Here is an 11,575-nt window from a genome sequence, read left to right on the forward strand (position 1 = left end):
GGTTGAGGAAAATCTCACAATCGAGAAAACCCTTTCGATTTCTATATCGCCTTTACAGAAGGACTCCGCTTCTCGCATTAAACTCGATCGCGATTGTAGGTGATTTTCAGATTCCGCCAAACATTTTCGGGTTTGTTACCTATTTACCATGGGTTAGACCATGAAAAACCGTATAATCATCTTCGGCCGGATGCAACAAGTAGTCACCACTTTCCGCCATCCGACCGCTACCAATGAACAAATCTTGCTTAGGTTGTTTCCCTTCACCTTAGGCTGATAAAGCTTCAGGTTTGGCTCACGGACAAGTGCCGCAATCCATTGACACATGGGCCAAACTTGTTCAAGCATTCATGATAAAGTTTTATACTTTAAGAAAACTACATAAATGCTTCAAAAGATTCAATTCTTTTCGCCAAAGACCCCTGTGAATCCTTTTCGTAAGCGTGGAGCAGATTTATCGATCTACTTCTAATGTCCCCATCATCAACTCGACACCGCCAGATTAGTCCGTTTCATTCTTTAATGGTCTCTCGACCATCAAAAAGGAAACATTAGATATCATGAACGGCGGTTGTTTCATGGACAAGGGCGCCATCAAGCATACACTTTTCTTGAGAAACAGGCCTCAACGGCACCCATTGGGGAAACACCGATTCTTCTAGATCTTCTAAAGACACTCCTACCAAAGTTACGCCTATGTTCGAGGTCAAACCCGATCCGAATTAAAACTCTAATCGAAGTCCCTAAACAAAAAGGTCGATGCTCTTTTCGGTACAAGTAAATGAACAAAACCCAAACAGTCATGGCTGCCAACGCTCCCCCATGCCCTCTTTGTTTAAGTCCCGAGCAAGCCGATTCTTATTGTCCTTTGGTATACGAGTGTCCTCCCCAACCTTCTGAAAAGGCTTGTGCTTTCAACATCCCTAATGCACCTTGGCGACAACATCCGAATTTAGCTTGGGCACCCCCTGTCCAACAACAAGCTCCTTCAGGTGGCAACAACGTTCCTATACGACCACTCGCGAACTACAATTCCTATCGTCAAGGAAATCCTCCACAATTCCAGCAAAGGGCAAAGTAATTTTCCCAACAACACAAATATAGGGTACCAAAACAAAACAACCGCAACCTTGTTCCCGCTTAATCAAGGATATGGCTACCAAAATCAACCCGTGAATAATAACCGCGGAACTAGTTCCCCGCTACTCCCTTTGGTATAATCCACGTACCGATAAAACGGCTGAAAATTTCCTAACATACATGAATCAACGTAATCAAATCCTAGCTTCTATCCAACAGTCTCTTCATTTGTTAGCTCAGATAAAAGTCAAAAGCGGCGTGTTCCCCGGCAAGCAGCTTCCAAACCCTAAGCCTACAAACACCGCCTTTGAACTCAACAATGCACGGTGATCTAGTAATCCAAGCCAGGTGAGGTAAATGCCATTACCACTCTTCGCTTCGGGCAGAACCATCGACAATAATATACGATGCCGACGAGGAATCGACGAAGTCACGACCGACGCCCTTCCAACTCCTACCTCGCGAACCTATAACGGACGGTTGTACCTTCAAAATCTACACCTACGCCCCTAGGGAAAGACGCCATCGATCCTTATACGCCGATTCCGTCCAAAAGCTCCGTTCCCCGCCCGCTTGGTAAAGAACAAACATGATGAACATTTTGATGAGATCCGCGGAAACCTTCAAAAATTTGACCATAAACTTACCTTTCCTAGATGCGCTAAAGCATTTGCCCAAGCATGCCAAGTTTTTGAAGGACATGTGCACCACCAAACGACGCATTTAATGTACCTCAACAAGCGTTCCTCATCGAAAGCAGTTTCGACATTACCACTACCAATGGTGTGGTAAAGTACAGGACCTGTGTCCTAATTAACCGTACCATGCACGCCATGCACAAGTATACCGCCATCGCACTTTTAGACCTAGGTGCCGGTGTTAACCTACTTCCCTACTACTTATTTAAGCAGTTAGGTCTTCATGAATTAAAACCTACCAATATGACTCTCGCGAACTCATGGATCGCTCCATCAAGTACCCAAAAAGGCATAGTAGAAAACGTTATAGTAAAGGTCCAAGATTTTTACTACCCAGTGGATTTTGTCATTCTAGATACTGAAGTAGCCTGTGACTCCATCCCTATCATCTTGGGACGTCCTTTTCTTGCAACTGCTAACGCTCTCATAAATTGTCGGGACGGTTCAATGACATTGTCTTTCGGGAACCTTTCTGTCGAACTCAACGTGTTCAAATTAATGAAACAGTTTCCCGATCCTATAATGGAGGGCGAGATTAGCCTGGTTGATAGTCTGGAACATGATTATTTCACAAACTCTTTTCCCCCAGACGAGATACACCAATTTCTTTCTTTTGATAATCCGGAGTTTGACGATGACTCGTACATAAGGGATGTCCATGCATTATTAGAGTCAGTACCACTATTTGACCCTAATGCTTCGGTGCAAACTGATTCAGAAGAACCGGATTCACTCTTTTCCATTGAAGAGATGATCCTCACTTAATCCTTGATCCCCAATCCTCCAACTCCGGATTTAAAACCTCTACCCCTCGATTTGAAGACGCGTGCATCTCGATCTTAATGGTAGTCACCCTATAATAATTTCTCGCTCACTTGACTACGCATTTAAGAGGCACGTTTGATTCATGTCATTCGTGAACACCGCCCGCTATCGGATGGTCCTTAGATGATATCAAGGGAATAGACCCTAGCATATGCACGCATCGTATACATCTTGATGACGGCACAAAGACATCGCGAGAACCACAACGCCGCCTTAATCCCGCCATGAAAGAAGTAGTGAGAGAGGAAGTTTTACGTTTACTTGATTCGGGTATCATATACCTTATCTCAGATAGTGACTGGGTTAATCCTGTCCACGTTGTTCCCAAAAAGTCTAGCATTCAAGTTGTGCAAAATGAAAATGGTGAGTGCATCTCCACTCGCATTCCTTTGAAATGGAGAATTTGCATTGACTATCACAAACTTAATGTCAGAACCCATAAAGATCACTTCCCTCTCCCATTCATTGACCAGATGCTAGAACGTTTAGTCGGTCATGCTTACTACTGTTTTCTTGATGGCTATTCCGGATACTTCCAAATTGTCATCGATCCCGCCGATCAAGAAAAGACAACTTTCACGTGTCCCTTTGGAACCTTTGCATACGCATCTAATGCCTTTGGTCTTTGTAATGCCCGTGCACTTTCCAACATTGCATGCTTCACATTTTTAGTGATATGGTGGAACGCTATATGGAAGTCTTCATGGACGACTTTTCCATTTACGAAAATTCCTTTAACGATCGCTTATCCAACCTTTCTAAAGTATTAACCAATTGTAAGAGAAAAAATCTGGTACTCAATTGGGAGAAGTGTCATTTCATGGTTACCAAAGGACTTGTTCTAGGTCATATTGTTTCAAAAGACGGGATAGAGGTCGATAAAGCTAAAATTGTTAAAATTTCTTCACTACCTTTCCCACATACAGTTCGCGGATATCCGTGCCTTTTAGGCCCAATACTGGGTTTTACAGAGATTCATTCAGATTTTTCTAAAGTTGCTCTCGAACTTTAACCAATCTCCTACTTAAGGATGCAAGATTCGACTTCAATTTCAATTGCAAACAAGCTTTTGATACTCTAAAACCGCCTCGACTACCGCTCCTATCATTCACCCCCGATTGGTCTCAACCATTCGAATCGATGTGTGACGCTAGCGACTTTGCTATTGGTGTCGCGGCTAGGCCAACGACGTGACGACAAACCCATTGTCATTTACTACGCTAGTAAAACTCTTAACGACGCTCAACGTAATTATACCACAACTGAGAAAGAGTTCCTAGCTGTTGTCTATGCTTTGGATAAGTTTCGCCCCTACCTAGTTGGAACATCAACCATCGTATATACTGACCATGCAGCAATTCGGTACTTACTCGCGAAAAAGGACGCAAAACAACGATTGTTCCGCTGGATCCTTCTCTTACAAGAATTCACCCTGGAAATCAAAGACAAGAAAGGAACCGAAAATGTTGAGCCGACCATTTATCAAGGCTGGTTGGTGACATCGATAGTGATTATGAAGCTATCGGTGATTCCTTCCTGATCTAATACTTGTACTCTATTTTTCATCTCCATGGTATGCGGATATCGTTAACTACCTAGCTACTGAGGAAGTCCCCTCCTTTTGGTCACGCCCCGATCATAAAAAGTTCTTATCCATCAGTAAAATATTATTTCGATGAACCCTATCTCTTTAAGTATTGTTCGACAACTCATTCGCTGCATTCCTCGACCGGGAACACACCGACGTATTATCCTTTTGCCATGAACAATCTTGCGGAGGTCATTTCAGTGGAAAGAAAACTGTGGCTAAGGTGTTACAATGTGGTTTTTACTGGCCTACCCTTTTTCGCGATGCACACGAACATTGCATAGTTTGCATTCGTTGTCAGCACCTAGGACGAATTACCAAACGAAATATGATGCCCCTAAATCCTATCTTGATTATGGAAATTTTTGATGTTTGGGGCATTGATTTTATGGGACCCTTCCCTATTTCTCAAGGTTTTCTATACATTTTAGTCGTTGTAGACTATGTGTCAAAATGGATTGAGGCACTCGCATGCCGCTCAAATGACCATAAGACTATCGTGAGATTTGTAAAAGAAAACATATTCTCTCATTTTGGTGTTCCCAAAGCTATCATCAGTGATGGGGGTACACATTTTTGTAACAAAATTTTTGGGTTTTAATGAAGAAATATGGAGTTACTCACAAGATTGCTACTCCATACCACCCACAAAACAAGTGGCCAAGTGGAAGTCTCCAAGAGAGATAAAGTCTATTTCGAGAAAACTGGCCAACCCTCAAGGAAGGACTGGTCTCCGCTTATATCGGATGCCTTGTGGGCATACCGAACAAAGATTTAAGACACCTATAGGGATGTCTCCTTACCGCATTGTTTTGGAAAACCTTGTCATCCGCCGGTTGAACTTGAGCATCGTGCCTTTGGGCCATCAAAAGCCTCAATTACAATATCATCGAGGCAAAGCAGAAGTTAAAACTGCAATTAAATGAAATGGAGGAGATTCGAGTGATGTTTATGATCTCTCAAATCCTACAAAGCTAATATGAAAAGAGTGCACGACAAGCACATTTTGTGTAAGGATTTCAAAATTGGCCAAAAAGTTTTCTTGCATAACTCGAGATTACACATCTTTCCCGGTAAATTGAAAACACGATGTCCGGTCCTTTCATCAGGTCACCTGTGAAACATTATGGGGCAATCTCTTTGCTTAATCCAAAAGATAACAGTGAATTTTAAGTCAATGGACAACGCCTAAAACATTACCACCAATTACGCCACAGATGTTGAACGACTCTTCTTCGTAATCCAAAGATACACTGACTAGATGTTTCGTTTGGCGTACTCGATCTTGTTTCTATAGAGGGTACGCCATTTTGGTAGCCGGGCCATCTTCTATCTTATGATCTTCAAAGTTCTTTGAAGTGTGTGGTTGCAAGCGCCGGAACCTTAGTCCATGAAAACTTTTTTTCAGAACTGAGTATAAATGTCTTCTGCAACACGAGCAAACGTGCTTTTCGGTAAACGATGGGTACCTAAAATTTCACCATCTTCCTTCTCTTCCCTTTTCTACTCTCTACCTCGCGAACTTCAGCTAATCATTTGGTGTAAGTCTCACTCATCACTTAATAGGAATGGTCATAGTTCTTTTGCTCAGAAACGACGCGGCGCCAAAGAATGGGCTGGTGTATGCATTGCCAAACACCCTTCTGTCTAGGCCCTGACTTCCTATCCGATACTAGCCAGTTTAAGGTATACTTTTGTCTAACACCAGTTGTGCAGGATAATCTTCGCCGCCGCTACCGTTTTCTCCCACAGTGTGGGATTTGGGATTCGCTCTTGAGGATCTGACGTTAAAAGACTCACCTTGTAAATATGTTTATATTGTTGCCTTTTCCCTTTGCATTAAGTTTTGCACATGGGATTCATGTCAAACCTCAGATGTTGCATACTTGGAACACAAACGAGCAATGGATTCCACCAGACCAACCCTAGAATTGGTTACTTTGAGTCCCTTGGGGCGGTTTGAGGATAGTCGTATGTAATAAGGGCAATTTTATTAGACCGTAGCGTGCACGGTCCAGGACGGTACCATCCTGCCCCTAACCCCATAATACATGGAGGTGAAGCCACAGTCTGGCTGGATTGGGTTCGCTCCAGAGCCGACATGACAGTTGTCTATGATTATAGATGGTGACTCCCCTGGACATCCAGTGTTTTTCACGTATATCTCCCTTATATGTAAATAAAACCTTTGTTTATAAATAAAACACTCTCCTCTAAAAAAAAAATAAAAAATAAAAAATTGACTTTCAAGAAAGACTTATACAATTGGATAAAATTTTTCGTGCCGATCGTTTCGGTATCTCATTCGTCCAATTCGGAGTCCAAACGAGTCGTGGGTAAGCATTTAGATTTTTTAGGTTTAAATCGGGCTTTAGGCTTGATTTGGGCTTCGGGAAAATTTTGGCCCAACCAAAATACCGATTTCTCGGTCCATTTAAACTCAAAAACCCGAAAACACGCGCCACAAATACACCATTCTTCTTCCTAAAACCGGATCTTGCCCTCTCGAATTAGTCTCGCACGACAGACAGCCCACACTAAAACCAGGTCTCGCGAGACCCCACACATCTCGATCAAGATTTCCCTTCCGACGATCATCCCAATTTCTCCCCTCATCAAGAATCAATAGCCATCCTCTCTCTACGACCAAAGAATGGCCGGAAACAGCGGATTTGTGTTGAAATTTTTTGGGAATTTGTTTGAAAACGGGATGTTTGCTCCATTCTTTGATCACTTAAATTCACTCTAGAGGATGGGAGAGTTTGTTATATGCCAATGGAGGGCTTTATTCCAAGGATTTGGTGATGAAATTCTACGACAATGGGAGCTTTAATGGTGACCATTTTGGGTCACCGTCGAGGGTGTGCCATTTAAGTCACACCTGTTGCTCTCGGGATCACGGGCATTCCTCGGGTCGACCACGCATCGATTTCGAAGAACAGAGTCCGCGTACCCACGGACTTACGACCTAATGCTCGACACGCTTAATCGAGGGAGAGTACAACATCGACGGAAATGCGCTGATCGGTCAATTTCGGTCGCGACGGAATCAGCTAGCAGTGACCCAATGGTCGGGAACATCATTGGAACCTCGAAGCCTTCAGACATCAATAAGACCTTCCTCCACCTTCTCTCGATCATCCAGAGCGAAAAAGGGTAACTTCGCATTGTGATTGTTACCTTTCTTTTTGATATTATCACACATGCCACTCTTAGGTCAGCCCTTTGTCATTCTAGTAACGCAAGTCATGATTAACTGGGTTTTAAATGCGCCACCCCACTACTCCCTATACCACAATATGAGAATATGCTTGTCTTCAAGAAATACATATAGGACCCTTGGGAACCCACAGCACCTAGGGCTGCCGAGCACGTTAGCGTAGGATCCTCTCACCCACCATGCTTTGATGAGATTGCCATGAGTAAGATCACCCAACCCATAGAGAGGCCCTACGCGTCTTTGTGAACACCTGGTCCGAGAGACATGTACACTCGCCAGGTATCGATGAGATGTACCTTGGGCGAGTTAAGGACATATATGACCACTCGCCACGAGTCGATGACAGACAGCATGGGCGAATTCCAGCAGGAAATGAGAGCCTAGCTCCATGACTGCATTTCAAGATTAATATGCTTTTCGCCAAACCGGGCCAAATGAATTTTCATGGCGAGCCAAAGATCGGGTTTGTGCTCGTGATGGACACTCTTGGTGATATCCAGGAGCATTTAGCCTCCACGGGAGCTCGTACTGCACGACGTCGCAGGACTCCTAGTTCTTCTTCTGCAGCCCCCGAGGATTCTGCTACAACACCAAAGGATCATCAGTAGCTAGATTTATTTTTTCCGGTCTTGTATAATATTTATATCAGATATTTTATTTACGTGTTTGCATTTTCTAGCTTAATAGTAGATGGTTCCTAAATATTTCTATCTTGATATATTAGCTATATCTAATATTATAGTATATAGGTAGGAACATATATTGGTAATAATAAATTATATACATATATATAAATATATTTTACATGTCATACTTAAACAACAAATTTTAACGTAACTAACACGTTCAGAAACCGATAATGAAAACGCATCAAAAAACGGTCAGAAAACGGTCATGAACCACATCTAAAAAACGGTCAGAAAACGGTCATGACCACATCTAGAAAACGGTCAGAAAACGGTTAGAAAACGGCAATTTTCTTTCTATAAATAAGTTCAACTCTTTCACTGATTTCATATTCTTCCCTCTACACTTCTTATTCTAAAAACCGTTTTTGGATCACTCCAAGCTCAAGATTCATGGATGCACTAGAAAAGTTTGAGCAACAGCAGATTGAATATGCTACTCAAGTCTTCATGCTCGGTTGTTTTATTATAGTCATGTTGTTAATGTGGCATATAGTTCTATCTAACATTTAGGTTTGTATTTAAGTCATCGTATCATTATGTTGTGTTTCCATACCGTTGTACGTTCTTACATCTTTTTGTAATCGTATATCTACAGTTTCTTTGTCCTTCTACTTAAAAAAAAAAAAAAAAAAAAAAAGGGCACTCCTTGTCACATGCCCCATTCTTCTCATCCACACTACACCCACTTTTTTGCGATATCTTAGAAGATACACGTGGTCTAACTACCCCTGTGACACCTCTAAACGATCTTTTACATTTTCGGATGGGTGCCTATTTATAACAAGGATAGACACCTCAAAAATTTAACTTGCCTTTTTCCAAAATAATTTTTTTTTTCACCACTCCATCTTTAATGGCCCTCACTGAAGTTTCGCGGTCCCGAGCAAAATTTTATGGAAAATTTCCAAAATGGTCTTTTTCATCCCTTTTTTGACACTGAAATATTACGTCGAGGATGGTACCCTCTTTTACACCATAAGCAAGCATTTTATTCCAGAGAATTGGTCTTGTTATTTTATAAAAGCGATTATTTCCAAAACGGACAATTCTTTGTCCGTGCTAACGGATGCGAACATGAATTGACTATGGAAATCATCTCTGAGGTACTTCAAATTCCTATTACAAACCAAGGAGTACACCTTCAAGATTCACCTTTCGATAATATCCGGCATCTGATGTTTGCAACTATCCTTCACGGCGAATACAACCGGAAAAACCGTATTGTTTATCAGAGATCTTTACAAAAGAACCAATTATCTGTGATCCAATGGGTAGCTCATAATGTCCTAGGCATGTCTAAGACTTCCGAAATAACCAAACCCCTCCTCCATTTACTTTGGGTTTTGCAGAGTAACTGCAATGATTTTTGCATTATTAAATTTCTCTAGAATGCGATCGCACGTACCAGGAAAAAGGCAGCTCCTTTACCAACCATTGTGACACTTATCATGATACATTGGGGTTTTTCTAGTACTTCTCCTCATACACCTCTTCGAATAGCTAACATTCTTACCATTCACTCAGTATGTAGGAACGGATTCTGGAACCCCGACGTTGCAAAGAACCATGTCGGTACAGGACCAAACGAAGATTGTTCCACCGACAACATCTTTACTGAAAATGCATTATGCAACGTATTTAATCCAATGGAAGGGCTTCGCTTAATTCAACAAGGATTGATGACATTATTCAAACGTCAGAACATTATTATCACCAGCCTTCTTGAATTTCAGGACCTGCGGACAATAAACGAAGAGGAACAAGCACAATTCTTGCACATCCACAACCAGTTCTTGGCAAATCACACTCTCATAATGGAGAACCACGCCGAGATTTACCGCATTGAAAAAGCAAAATGTTGCAACAGTCGTTGTAACGGATTGACGGCATAGAAAATCTTATAAACGGATCCCTCCCACAAAAGGATCATCGCCGTTACTTGGGCCAATGAAACCATTTAAATTTTGCAATTCTATATTATTTATCATTTTCCTTTTAGTTTTTAATTTTCGTGATGGTAATTTGTTTTACTTAATTATTCTCATCATACTCTAATATTTGTTTATCCTTGTCTAAACAGGTCACATTTTTTTTCACACAATGGAAGCTCCAAAGATGATTCCGGAACAATCTTTCCATTCATTGCTGAATTCTCCCAAGATATGGACATCTTTTCGTGAGACTACATAACTCAAGTTGGTTGGAACTCTCTCATTCTACACCCGAGAAGACATACTCCCAGGTTTGGCAACTTATTTTTATGATAATATGGAAGATCTACCACCGTCCGTGGTTTCCCTTTGAATGGTTTTACACTCACGTATTGGTAACACCCGACACGCTTTTTATGAGCCAACGGTGGCTATGGCTCTAGACCTTCCTCCTCTTCAGCCGGATCTCCCCATTCAATACATGATAGAGAATGACCTTAATGACTATTCTATGGAAGATTTTTGTCGCCCCGGTATGGCGATGGCCTTGCCCACGCCAAAGAACGTTTAAGCCGGGCCGATGGCGAATTCACTATTCCACTAGCCAAGATGACCATGAATGTTGAACCGCCATGTTATTTATTCTTCTCAACATCATGGGGATTGGCATTTTTCCACTACATCAAAGTCAGCATGTAAGACATTCCATGCATTGGCCCAAAAAGAACATACCACCTTCGACATTACGTAACTAGTAATTGAGAATCTTAAGAAGGCTCGGTCTTTTCGGCAACACTATATCACCCCCGCCATTCATAAAGATGCGGGATAGTGAGGACGCATTTCCTCGAAGTTTTGACCGGGTAAAGGTCTAATTCTATGTGTCCAACAAACAAGATAATTCGTTTCTTTGCGATTTTGGACATGGACACACCCGCAAGGTATCTTAAGAAAGTTCGTTCTTTCCCCTAACGATGATAAAATGATAGCTCATCTAGACAATGCAAAGAAGAGGAAGTGGAGGAAGTCCGGAAAGCTATGATAGATTGGCGGGATGCAAAAGGAATGGCATTTCTCTGAGGGGACGAGGCAAGGAGGGACTATCCCCAGTTCAAGGATGGGGCAATGTGAGTTGATGCATGTACATATTTGTTTTACGCTTTGATGTGAAATAAATAAATAACCTAACGGTGTGCTACTCTAACAAAGGTGCTTCTACTTTTTTATGATGTATAATATATAGTGTGTTACAATAAATTTCGTGGAAGATGTCACTTTATTTTTGCTCAAAGCCTCTCGTGTATACTCTTTCTTCCTCTTAACACTTTTGAGGACACGTTGTCCGAACTGTTTGGGGTGGTGAGAACCTTTTGCAAAATTAATTAGGCATGCATAGTTGTATATAGTTACTTAATGTCTAAATAAACGTATTTAGTGACAAATTCTAGTTTCTCTTTCTATGATGAAAAATATTTAGAAATCTCACCCTAGCATCAAAATTAGGACTTGTTCTTAGAAACTTAAATTAATACGTATGCAATAGT

This window comes from Coptis chinensis, chromosome 6, assembly GCF_015680905.1.
Source record: "Coptis chinensis isolate HL-2020 chromosome 6, ASM1568090v1, whole genome shotgun sequence".
NCBI classification, from domain to species: domain Eukaryota; kingdom Viridiplantae; phylum Streptophyta; class Magnoliopsida; order Ranunculales; family Ranunculaceae; genus Coptis; species Coptis chinensis.